The sequence below is a fragment of the Myodes glareolus genome, chromosome 22, assembly GCF_982192425.1.
Source record: "Myodes glareolus chromosome 22, mMyoGla1.1, whole genome shotgun sequence".
Lineage (NCBI taxonomy): Eukaryota > Metazoa > Chordata > Mammalia > Rodentia > Cricetidae > Myodes > Myodes glareolus.
In genome coordinates this window covers 20,070,581-20,084,191 of record NC_142047.1, presented here as the reverse complement: position 1 = coordinate 20,084,191, position 13,611 = coordinate 20,070,581, and the positions used below count along the sequence as shown (strand labels likewise).

At 38.4% G+C, this 13,611-nt stretch overlaps 1 protein-coding gene across 9 annotated transcripts in view; it reads right to left on the bottom strand.

Annotated features, from left to right (window-relative positions):
• The window catches only part of Chd9 (chromodomain helicase DNA binding protein 9), a 213,960-nt gene that overhangs the window by 121,347 nt on the left and 79,002 nt on the right, over positions 1–13,611 (bottom strand). For 5 of the 9 annotated variants that reach the window (XM_087900364.1, XM_087900367.1, XM_087900368.1 and 2 more), the window contains one exon: positions 13,345–13,477. The exons of the other annotated variants lie outside the window; for them this stretch is intronic. The gene's annotated coding sequence lies outside the window, so the exon portion shown is untranslated. The remainder of the gene's footprint in view (positions 1–13,344; positions 13,478–13,611) is intronic. 9 annotated transcript variants of the gene reach the window in all.

The window sequence follows — 13,611 nt, the reverse complement described above, 5'->3', positions numbered from 1 at the left end:
AATTGTGTAAATGCTGAAATTCAAAAGCTAAAAAGAAAACAAAATGGAGCCTGAGCTAAGTAAATGAAAAACTGGTCCTATGACAAGCTAAAATAAATAAATAAATAAATAAACCAGGCAGGTTTAATGTCTTTAATCCCAGCACTTCAGAGGCACAGGCAGGTGAATCTCTGAGTTTGAGGCCAGTCTGGTCTACAAAGCAAGTTTCAGGATAACTAGGGGTTTACACAGAGAAACCCTGCCCCCCAAAAACAAACAAACAAACAAATAAAATTAAGTATATATTATACTTAATATATATAATGCCAATTAAACTGCATATGCAGTTGTCTCTGGGTATATGAGGGAGACTGATTCTAGTTTTTTATATACTCTTATCACACACTACATCATGTTTAGTAACTTAAAATATCAGCCACAAGGGGCTGGAGAGATGGCTCAGAGGTTAAGAGCACTGACTGCTCCTCCAGAGGACCTGGGTTCAATTCCCAGCACCCACATGGCAGCTCACAGCTGTCTGTAAATCCAGTTCAAGAGAATCTGACATCATTATGCCAATATGCATGAAATAAAGTTAAATAAAGTTTTTTTTAAAAAAATCAGCTACAATACAAATAGTATGTAAATCGATATTATACTATATTGTTTAGGGAATAAAAGAATCAACTAGCAGGTATTTGGTTCTTTGAAACATTTTTAATTTCCATTTGGTGGTTCCTTTGGTGCAGAACCTTACAATACTGATGGCCAGGTATTCATGAACACAAGCACACACGTATATAGCAATGAGATATAAAAGTGATCTAATAACTTGGTTACTTTGCAATACTAAATAGGTAACCATTATTGCTCCAGGCTTGATCTAAAAAATGAGCTCCAGGAAGGGCTCCTGTCTCAAAAAGCCAAAGCAACCAACCAAACAAAACCCCCCAAAAAACAACTCTGTGATTACTAGAAACCACTGCTGGGCGTGGTGAGCATGCCTGTAAATCTAAAGATCGGAAGTCAGTCTAGACTAAAGAGAAAAACCCTGTCATCAGAAAGGAGGAAGGAAGAGGGTCTGGAGAGATGGCTCAGCAGCTAAGAGTGCTCCATTCTTCTCCTGAGGACCTGTGTTTGGGTTCCAGAACCCACCCTGGGTAGCTCACAACAGTCTGTAACTTCAACTCCAGACAATGACCTGACACACTTTTTGGTCTCCATGTTTATACAGACACATGGCATATGCTCATAGACACAGACACCTAAATAAAAATAAATCTTTAAAATTTAAAAAAAAAAAAAGGAATGAGGCCAGTAAGATGTCTTGGCAGGAAAAATTGCTTGCTGTTAAGTATGAAACTTGCACAAACACAGACACACAAACCATATTTATATACACATGTACAGACAGACACATGCACATAAGCAATAAAATTTTTAAAAAGATTAAGTCACATAGTATGTAAAGTACATCAGTAAAATATTTTAAATAGTACCTTAAATGATACAGGCTTTATAAGGTCATAAACTTTACTTAAGCAAATCACTCCATGCACTAGCCCATTATTTCTCACCCCTGTTTCCTTGTTTTTCTAAACAATATAACTTCACTCTTTTTTAAGCTAGAAAAACATCCACGCTGGAGCAGGGCGTCGTGGTACATGCCTTTAATCTTAACATTACAGTACAAGGCAGGTATATATTTGTGAGTTCAAGGTCAGCTTACAGAGCAAGTTCTAGGACAGCTACAAGAACATAAGGAAACTGGCAAAAACAAACACAAACACACATACATACACACACACACAAAAAAAAACCTGTTTTTCAAAAAGAATTATTTGAGGCAAAAATTTCTTTCAAAATAAGCTGGGGGGAGGTGGAAAGCGTGAGCTACTGTGATCATTTCACTCATCAATCAAAGTTTTAAACTTCAAAATTTAGCAAGCCAGGTAGCTGGCACCTATAACTCCTGTGATTGGGGAGTCTGAGGGAAGAAAACTGCTGCCTGGGTTACAGGCTGAAATTCTGTCTCAGAAAACCAGGAGAAAAAAATACAAAATTTCCCTCTGTTGCTAGCCAACTTTTCTTTTCTCTATTCCCTTAACTGTCTTCCTTAGTTTCCTTTCCTGGGACCGGACCCAAGTACACCCTCCATGATTACTATGTGCACTAAGAACGCCTTGTTTATGTCAAGATGGTGAGTTTCTGTGGAAAAAAAGATGCTAGGCACAGCAGAACCAGGCTGGGCCAAACCGACTTACCATCTTACCCATTGTCCTCCCAGTTCATTGCCTTCTTCTGGCAAAATAAATTTCCTGCCCATCAGCACAGTGACTATTTACAATCCCATTGTTTCTCAGTTTCTTCACTAAGATCAAGTGTACAACTTACACAACACCAAACACACACACACACACATGGTCAAGTAGTACGACAGAAATGATTAATTCTAAATCTTAAATTAGTATCTGATTTAAGACTAAGTAGTATCTTGCTGAAAAAGTTCTAAGTATTCCACTTTTTTATTAATCTATCTGACCTGTCCATCCTAAGAAGAAATATAATATAACTTCTTTTACTTGGGGAAGGAGTGAAGGACACACAGACTAACCTGAGAGCTTGGACTTTCGATGCCAGTCCTAAATAAAGTTCTCTAATTTCAAATGAGTTCAAATGTGCTTATTGGTTCTGCTCCCCTGGGACAAAGAACCAACATTTGGGCACTGGAGAGATGACTTGGCTGTCTTCCAGAGGACCTGAGAGTCTGGATCCCAGCACCTATATCAGATGGCTCGCAACTCTTTAACTTTGACCCCCAAGGGACCCAACAGCCTCTTGTGGTCTCGGGGGCAATGCACCTCATGAACACAAATCTACATTCTGACACACACATATACAAATAATTAAAACTTTAATTAAAGAAAAAAGAGACCAGGTGATGGTGATGGTGCCTGCACACACCTTTAATCCCAGTACTGGGGAGGCAGAGGCAAGTTTGAAGCCAGCCTGGTCTACAGAGTGAGTTCCAGAACAGCCAGGACTATACATATACATATATATATATATATATATATATATATATATATATATATATAAACTTGTCTTGGGAGGAAAAACAACAACAACAAAGACATCTGTCCCAGGACTCTGGAGTCAGAAGCAGGTGGTACTCTTTAAGCTGTGGGCCAGTCAGGGCCACACAGTTAGACCTTATCTCAGAAAACAAACAAATAACAAAAAAAACTGGGTTCCATTAAAAAAAAAATGTGAGTAACAAGGATTCTTACTGACTCTGTCAGAAAAGAAAAGCTCTAGGAGATAATGTACTATCATTTACAAAGTTCCTTATTAGTAAAAGTAAATAAAAGCAAAAAAAAAATAACAAAAAGCCCACTACCTCTCCTAAATACTTGATATAATGAGTAAGTGTAAAATACATACTAAAATATTTTCAATACCAAAGGAAGATGTCACCTTTACTATAATTACTAAGTATAAATAGCTAAGAAAAATTTATGCCAGATTGCAACAGAATAACCTAGGAAATATTAGCAGAGACAGAATTTTTAATTTAGAGAATCTTAAAATTTGCTTTTAATCATTTTACAATTTATGTATATATGTATGTATGTATGTTTTACCTGCATGTATGTTTATGTGTCAGATACATACAGTATCTGAAGAAGGAGTTACAGTTCCTCTGGAACTGGAGTTACAGATGGTTTGGTAGTCACCATGTGGGTGCTAAGAATTTAACCCAAGTCCTGGAACTCTCTGCCCTCGGAGTGCTGGGATTAAAGGCGTGTACACCATGATCTGGCACATTTTTCACTCTATTTAAATTATCTATCAGCAGCATTTGTTACCATTACCACGGGGCCTCTTTGAAATGCTTAACGATACACAAAGAAATTCCCCTCATTTTTCTTCTTTTTTTCTGAATGTCTAATTTCAGTCTCTGTAAACTATGTAACCTCTAATTGTTGTGGTACTAGAGGGTTCGTTAAATTAGCAGTTCTCAACCTGTGATCTGCAAACCCTTTGGGGTCACATATCAGATATCCTATATATCAGATATTTATATTGTGATTCCTAACAGTAGCAAAATTACAGTTATAAAGTAGCAACAAAATAATTTTATGATTGGGGGTCATCACAACATGGAGAACTTTATTTAAGGGTCACAGCATTAGGAAGGTTGAGAACCACTGCTAAATGTTAGTGGTACTTGGGAGTACTAACCTCTAAATGTTGGGATATCTAGGAGCACTCTAACCTATAAACGTTGAAGGTACTGTAGGCACTCTAACCTTTAAGTATTTATGGTATTTGGGGGTTGCACTAATCTTTCACTTCTGTCTATACCGACTCTCAAGATAATTTTAAGTAGTCTCATGGTATTAAATGTCAAATATGTTGGCAATTTCCAAATTTAAATCTATTATATCTCTGCCTCAATTTCAAACCCATATATACCTAACAAATATTTGGCTTCTCCTCTTGTATAACGGACACGAAAGTAACCCCAACATTTACTAGGTCATATTTCAAAACAGTAAGTAGCAGATGTGATCTTCTGCCAGTTGTTTCCGGTCACTTCCCTCACAATCCTCCAATGACTCTGTATTGCACCCATAGTAAAAACAGCACTCCTCATTCTGACTGGATTATAGTCCTCCACTCTCACCTCAGCACTCTCTGCCCACAGATCCTGCTCTCCTCTCTTCATCACTCCCTTGCTTCAGCCACCAAGACAGGAGAGTGAGGTCAGCTGAACACCCTAGTTTCTCTCCAGGGCTTCTAAACACAAGCAAGAATCATCGAAACCAACTTCACCAGGAACCTGGGAAACCGCCAAAGTTTTACAACAACTCGGAGAACAAAGAGAAAAGTAACAAAAAGCAAATCCCTATCATTAAAGAAAATCTATATTAGAATACTGGCAGAGCAGTGGGAATGTATCTAAGGTGAAGGAAGAAAGCCTGCATTCAGTTCCTATACCAAAAGAGAGATAATGGAAACAGAGCCTGAACACAACCTAAAGGTGAAACTTCAATAACCACCCAGAAGAAATACAGTTACTTCATCAGATGAACTCCAGGCTTCAACCATCAGAAACAGAAAATTCTAGAGCAAAATTCAAAATAATCTTATATACAGATTTTCAATATCTAATGCTGAATATGTCTGTTTTAAAAAACACACACATACATAGACACACACACATGCACACAGTGTTCCCCTTAATATATATAAGAAAAAAATAGGAAAGGACTCATAGACTCTGTCCCTAAGTAAAGTTACTGAATTTAGTAGACAAAGATTTAATAAACGGTTAAATATGCTCAGAGAGCTAATGGAAGTCATGGCTCAAGAATGAAAGCAACTAGGAAAATAACATAAACAAAATAAAAATACAAATACTTAAGGAGAGTTTATTAAAAAGGTCAATCAGGAATTCTGCATCTGAAAAGAAGAGTAACAAATTTGGGGGCTGGAGAGATGGCTCAGAGGTTAAGAGCACTGGCTGCTCTTCCAAAGGTCCTGAGTTCAATTCCCAGCAACCACATGGTGGCTCATAACCATCTGTAACAGATCTGGTGCCCTCTTCTGGTCTTCAGACAAAACATTGTATACATAATAAATAAATTATAAATTAATAATAATAAAACACCAAAATTGGTTAAAAAAAGAGTAACACATTTGAAATTTATTACAGGGAGATTTAATCAAACAAACAAGCAAACCACGGAGGACATGACCACTGAACCCATCTAGTCTGAGAAATACAAAGAAAAAAGAATGAAGAGTGGACAGACTGAGACTTGTGGCAATGACAAGCACCACAGTGAGGGATCCTGGAGCAGAGAGGGGAGGGGACCACAAATATGGCTAAAACTCACCAAATCAGATGAAAGACATGAACTTTTTGAAAAAGTGTGAATGTACACATGTCTGTGCAACTATATGTGCATGTGAGTGCACCAGGGGGCCAGAACAGGACAGTGGATAGTTGTACACTGCATGGTGTGAGTGCCAGGAACTCGACTTGGGTCCTCTGAAAGAACAATACATGGTCTCAGTTCTGTTCCCAGTACCTGATGGTGGCTCACAACCATCTATAACTCTAGTTCCAGTAGACCCAATGTCCTACACATATACGTATATGCAGGCAAAAACCTCCTCTACATTAATGTTAAAGAAAAGAAAAAGGTAGAGTCATGAATGTAGCTCCATGATAAAGGACATGTGTTAGGCCTTGGGTAGGTGTGATTTTTTTTCTATTCAAAACATAATTCATGTTCCAGAACTACATAACTGTTTTTCTATGTACCCCTGACATGTTGATGATAATCTACATTACTGATAACTTCAACTCTTTAATTCAGAAATAGTCCTAAGAGATCATGTTAAAGGGCACCTGCCACCAAACCTGTCCACTGGAGTTCGATCCTAGGTCACACATAATAGATGGGGAGAACAGACTGCAAAAAACTGTACTCTGACCTTCTCACGAGTGCAATGTGACACCCATGCACCCACACTCACACAGACGTATCATGAAAATACAAAATAAACAATAAAGTAAAAACTAAAAATAATAGCAATAATAAATTAGCACTTGGGAGGGGGAAAGGGAGGTAGTTAATCAGTCTGAATTAGTGAAACTGTCTCCAAAAACACATGTAACTAGCAAACAAAATTTGTAACAAGCAAAAGAACTAACACCAAATTTAAGATTCACTCAGGACCACAGCATAGTGATGGCTCAGTGGTTTAAGAGTTCATCCTGCTTTTCCAGAGGACTCAAGTTTGTTTATTTTTTTTTCCCCCCGAGACAGGGTTTATCTGTAGCTTTGAGCCTGTCCTGGAATCATGTTTGGTTCTTAATACCATGTCAGGGGCTGGAGAGATGGCTCAGAGGTTAAGCGCACTGGCTATTCTTCCAGAGGTCCTCAGTTCAATTCCCAGCAACCACATGATGGCTCATAACCATCTGTAATGAGATCTGGTGCCCTCTTCTGGCATGGAGGTGTATACATTGTATACATAATAAATAATTAAATAATAATAAATAAATCTTTAAAAACAAACAAACAAAAAGCATCATGCCAGGGTGGCACATAACTGCTCTTCTGGTCTTCTCAGGCACACATAAAGACACATACCTATGTAAATAAAGTAAAATAAAACCTCTTTGGGCTGGAGAGATGGCTCAGAGGTTAAGAGCATTGCCTGCTCTTTCAAAGGTCCTGAGTTCAATTCCCAGCAACCATATGGTGGCTCACAACCATCTGTAATGGGGTCTGGTGCCCTCTTCTGGCCTTCAGGCATACACACAGACAGAATACTGTATACATAATAAATAAATATTTAAAATAAATAAATAAAACCTCTTTGTAAAAATAGATTTACCAAGTGATAACAACCCACACCTTTAATCCCAGCACTCAGAAGGCAGAGGCAGGCAGATCTCTTAGTTCAAAGTCATCCTGGCCTATATAGTGAGTTCCAGGAAAGCCAGAGCTGTATTGTGAGAACCTGTCTTGGAACAACAGATTTCACTGAGAAATCAGAAGAAATATCTGGTAAATGCAAGCCAGTCACTACAAAGTTAGAAGAGGCACAACTTTAAATTCTCAGGGCCAAGCTCTCTGTATCTGCTGGTTCTTAGACGCTCTCAGACTTTTTCCTCACTTCACCAGCTAAGTCACAAGTGACAGAATTTACAAAGAATACATTCAAAGTCCTAAAACACAGTAGTAATTCAGTAATTATAGACTCTCAATGGCCTATAGAACTAGAAGCATAAATCAAAATTTTCAGGTGAGCTCCTAAAATAGTATCATGACTGCACTCTACTACTTACTGTCCAACATATGTGCTTGGGTGTTCTGATAGCCATGTATGCATGATCGCCACTCACGGTCTGGTATTTCATTTCAACTTTCTTTTTTTTTCTTTCTTTCTATTTTTGGTTTTTCAAGACAGGGTTTCTCTGTATAGCCCTAGCTGTCCTGGAACCCACTTTGTAGACCAGGCCGCACTTGAACACAGAGATTCACCTGCCTCTGCCTCCTGAGTGTGGGGATTAAAGGCATGGTGCCACCACCACCTGGTTGCTTCAATTGTTTTTAAGACCGATCTCAGTTGGATATTGTATTTTGCAAGGCTTTATACACACATACAGAGTTGTTATACATGGACTTTATATATTCTGCATCTAATATATTGTATTATCATTCTTGATCTGCTAGTCTGTTTTCTCTACTAAATATGTCTTTTAATTCCTGATGTCTACCATAAATTCTTGGCCTATAGTAAGCACATGCATTCAGATATTCAATAATGCCTAAGTTGAAAAGAAAATTTCTTTATCTTTAGCAATTATTTCAAAAGTTGAGTTGGAATAAAACATCACTCTCCTGGTTTTATAGGGCTCCCACTGATACGTACATTTAAAAATTGTTACCCTGCACCACAAAACCAGCTGTGGTAATAATCCTAGCACTTGGGAGATAGAGGAAGAAGGACCAAAATTCAAGTAAGGCCACCCAGACCCCTTCTTAAAAACAGAACAAAATTTATTTACTGAAACGGGAGCATGCAAGCTAACACAGTGGGGAAAGGCGCACACTGCTATGCTTGAGGGTCTGAGTGTCATGCCTAGGATCCAGATGGCAGACGACAGAACCAACTACTGCAAGTTGTCCTCTGGCCTCCATGTACACCTACCATGGCACATTGAAGATAAATGTTAAAAAAGAAAAAAACTGAAAAGTAACTGGGACTGGAGAGGTAGCTCAGCAATTCAGAGCTTATGTTGCTCTTGCAGAGGTCTGAGGTTTGGTCACAGCACCACATGGTGGCTCACAACCATCTCTGACTAAGAGTTGTTCCAGGATTTCTGCTACCCTCTCTGCCCTCAGCGGGCACCAGGAACACACACGGTGCACAAGCATGCATACAGGCAAAGCACTCATATGCATAACATAAGAAATAAAAACCTACATAACTTATTAAGGTGAGGGTGACAGCTACTCTTGGTTGTCAGTTTGACTGCATCTGGAATTATCTAAAATCTAAACGTAAAGGGCACACCAATGAGGAAATTTTGCATAATTTGAAGTTAGGTAGATCCATTTCTAATCCAGATCTTGAGGCAGGAAGATACCTTTAATCTGGACCATACCTTCTGCTAGAAGTCTATATATAAGGACACTGAAGAAGGAAGCTTTATTCTTCACCTTGGCTGGCTAGCAAGTCCACTCCTTCACTGGCATTAGAACCTACTTCTTCAGGACTCCAGCATGTGCTGAGACCAGCTGACACAGACAGCCTGACGGGCTGACAAACTACTGAATTCTTGGACTTTCTGCTCATAAACCAGGCATTATTGGATTAGCTGGACCTCAGCCTGTAAGTCATTCTAATAAATCCCCTTTTATATATATATATATATATATATATATATATATATAGAGAGAGAGAGAGAGAGAGAGAGAGAGAGAGAGAGAATCATTCTTTAAATTCTGTAGAAAACCCTGACTGATACAGATGGCAAACACAGATATGAATTTTTTTTTACCACATTTAACAAAAATAGTCCCGTGATCCTATTTAAATTCACAAATATCCATTATTGAAAGAACACTTTTAATTGACAGCTCTACACAAGACCCCGTGGCACACCAGTCTTTTAAGTTTTGTTTTGGCTTTTTGTGACAGAGTCTGTGTAGGAACTCACTACACTGCCCATGTTCACCCTGCCTTGTCTCCCAAGTGCTGGGTTACAGACATGAGTTACACTGCTGTTGCAAAATAACTGTATATTCTGAAAACTGGCTAGCAAGGTTGGGATCTTAGCTTCATCATTCACCAGCTATGTGAAAGCCACTGTGAAGCTCTGTTTCTTATCTACAAAATGGGGAAGGTCATCATAGAAAAGGATTAAAAAATAATCCAAGCAAGGTATTATGTGAACTCTGTCCAAGGAGATTTCTTGGAATGCTGTTGATCAGAAGCCATTGAAAGGAAGAGATGGTTTTAGGCTTTCATTTCCTCCCTTTAACCCTACACAATTTCACCTTCCTTTTATTTATTTATTCAACAAATTTTGCTTTCAAGCAAAATTCTGGACACATACCTTTAATCCTGGCACTTGGGAGGCAGAGGCAGGTAGATCGCTGAGTTCTAGGACAGTCAGAAACAAACAGAGAAACCTTGTCTCAAAAAAAATCCAAAAAAAAAAAAAAATCACAGCGAGGCATGGTGGCACAGATCTTTAAAAAGAGAAAGACAGTCTACATATGCCTGGACTGAGCTCGCTAAGGAGACCAAGCTAGCCTCCAACTCACTGGGGCCAAAGATATACAACACCAAGTCTGCTCAATATTATATTTTTAATAGATTGTATCCTTCTTTCCTAGGAAAGACGAATTCCCTCCTTCTCTCCCCATCCTCTTCCCATTACTTTCCTTTTTCTTTTTGTGTGGGGTTGGGAAGAAGGCATAACTATCTGAGCTATTGCTTATTTAACTGTTTCTTTAGGTTTTTGGAGACAAATTCTCCCAGAGCCAAGGATAACATCTACCTTGCCTCATTTCTTAAGAAAGATAATCTGTATATTTGTTATCGTATATTCCTTTGTACTACATTTAACTTAGGTAAAAACAGTTATTTATCATCAATATTTATCTCTGAAGACAATGAAGACTTACCAAATACATTAGTAGACTAATAAAACCACATAACTGAATTGATAATTAGTATTTTTAAGAATTTTTAAAATATGTATAAATTGGAACAAATTTAGAAAACAAGAAGGCATTACTGCCAGTTGAATATACACATATCTATTACCACATTTTCCAGTCTTAGAAATATAAACACATTTGTGCACATGGACCAAGACAACATCATGATTGCTCACACCTGTGTGAGAAATTATAGTCAAAAACTATCAGAATAAACACAATGAGAACAGACAGAGTACTGTTCCTTCCATGGACACATTTGACTCACAGAAATACTATGCTAAGGAATATATAATATCTCATTCCACAATAAAGTTCAAAACCTGGCAAAACTAACCTATAGTTACAGAAGTCTGGATAATGGTCCCCTCTGGAAAGACAGGAAGGGGTGGTAATTAGAAAGGCCTACGAGGGAGGTTTCAGGACTGCTAATGATAATGTTCTATTTTTTTTAAAACTTGGGTAGTAGTTTCAGAGATGTGTTTACTATGTAATAAATCGCAGACTTATACACATGTGATTTATATGCTTTTTTGCACATCTGTCATAATTTAACAAAAATAGTTTTTAAAAACCTAACTAAGCTAGGCAGATGGCTCATGCCTATAATTGTAACATATGGGTGGCTGAGATAGGAAGAAAGCCATGAGTCTGAGGGCAAATTAACATATAAAGTGAGTTCCCGGTCAATCTGGGCTAGGGAGGGAAACCCAGCCTCAAAAAGTAAAACAACAACAACAAATTCCTACAGTGAATCATACGGAAATATTATCAATAACAGAAGTGGCTGTCACTCAACAGAAGAGGACCAAGAGCTCAGTCTACAAACAGACTTCCTATGTCTGCATACTACTGATTTGAAGATACTTTCACCAAAGTAAAACCAGTAAGTATATTGTTACATACTTACATAAGTAGTAAATTCATTAAGTTATGGAATCTCTCAAAGTCTTCCCTAATATCTAGATACAAGCAATTTAATATTTCTGTACCTTAAGTGGTTTAATTGTAAAACTAAACAGGAATGTTAAATTTAGTCTTAAGTCCCTTTGGGTTAGCAAGAATCCACGTAAAGGTAAAAGGAGGGAATTAACTCCAAAGTTGTGCTCTGTTCTCCAAATACATAGCATGGCACGCACACACACAAATAATAAAATTTTAAAGACTGCTTTAAATATTCCTATTATCAGGTTTATTTATCATTTTGTATGTGTATGTTCATATGTGTGTGGTCACACACATGTACATGCAAGTGTACAGAGGCTAGAGGTCAAAGTCAGAGTATTTCTCTATTGCTCATCACCTTATTTTTCTTTTATTCTTTTCTTTTGGTTTTTTGAGACAGGGTTTCTTTCTCTGTGTAGCTTTCGAGCCTGTCCTGGAACTCATTCTATAGACTAGGCTGGCCTCAAACTCACAAAGATCTGCCTGCCTCTGCCTTCCAAGTGTTGGGGGGATTAAAGGCATGTACTACGACCACCCAGCTATCACCTTACCTTTTTAATTGTATTTATTTATGTTGGGAAGGCACATAGGAAGAGGTGAAGAAACTTGCATGAGGTTCTCTTCCACTGCGTGTATCCTGGGGACTAAACTCAAGCTGTTAGATTTGGTGGTGAGTGCCTTTATCCATTGAGCTCTCAAAACTTCATATCTAGTATAATCTTTTTTATTTCACCTTTATTTTATATGCATTGATGTTTGGCCTGCTTGTATGTCTGTGTGAGGGCATCAGATCCCCTGGAACTGGAGTGACAGACAGTTGTAAGTTGCCATGTGGGGGCTAAAAGTTGAACCCGGGTCCTCTGAAGAGCAGCTGGTGCTCTTAACCACGGAGCCACCTCTCCAGTTCACAGTATAATCATATAGTTTGAAAAGTAAAAGAATTTACAGCTGAGCAATAGTGGCACACACCTTTAATCCCAGCATTTGAGAGGCACAGGCAGGTGGATCTCAGAGTTCTAGACCAGCATGGTCTACTGAGCGAGTTCCAAGACAGTCAGGACTCCACAGATAAACCCTGTCTCAAAAACAAAAAACAAAAAAATATTTCAAAAATTAAAATATATTATTGCTAAGAGATCATCTTAGTTATGATTTTTTTAAAAAAGCTCTAAAGCTTCATTTATGTGTGCACGCGCATATGTGCATATGTGTACATGTGTATACTCAGGTGCCTATGGAGGCCAGAATGGCATAAGGTCCTTTGGCACTGAAGTTTTAGGCGTTTGTGAATTGCCTGATGTAAGTTCTGGGATCTGAACTCTGGTAGAGTAATAAGTACTCTCAACTGATAAGCCCATGTCCCCAGACCCTAGTTATCAAGTTCTAATATAGGTATAAAATTTGCTACTTCTTCTTATGAACACATACTCTCTGAAAAAGCCAGGTGTAATAGTGGAAACCTGTAGCTTCCACATTCAAGAGGCAATGAATTCAACCTGAGTCTGGGCAGTCTGGCCTACACCAGGAGTTCCAAACCAGTCAAGTAAGACTGTCTTAAGACAAACAACGCAAATTTCAAAAACAAGCAACAAAAAAACACAGATTCTGAATATATCTTACTACAATCTCCCATGCATTAAACCTGTCCCGAGGCACCTACCATCCACATGAAGGCAGACTCAACCTTCGGAAGCACTGCTCTGGGGAGGATGCTCAAAATTTGATTTCTGGCCAAACCCTTTCTTCCACTGACCATCTTCATCTCAGCAAATCACACACCATCCATCTTGTTCCTTAAGCCAGAAATCATCAATGAAATCATTGTTGACACCTTTCCTAACATCTAATCAGTCAAGTAACTGTCAGTTGCTTCCCACCCCATCCCATCTCTAAGCACATCAGTTGTTCAGGCGCTCTCGAATATACC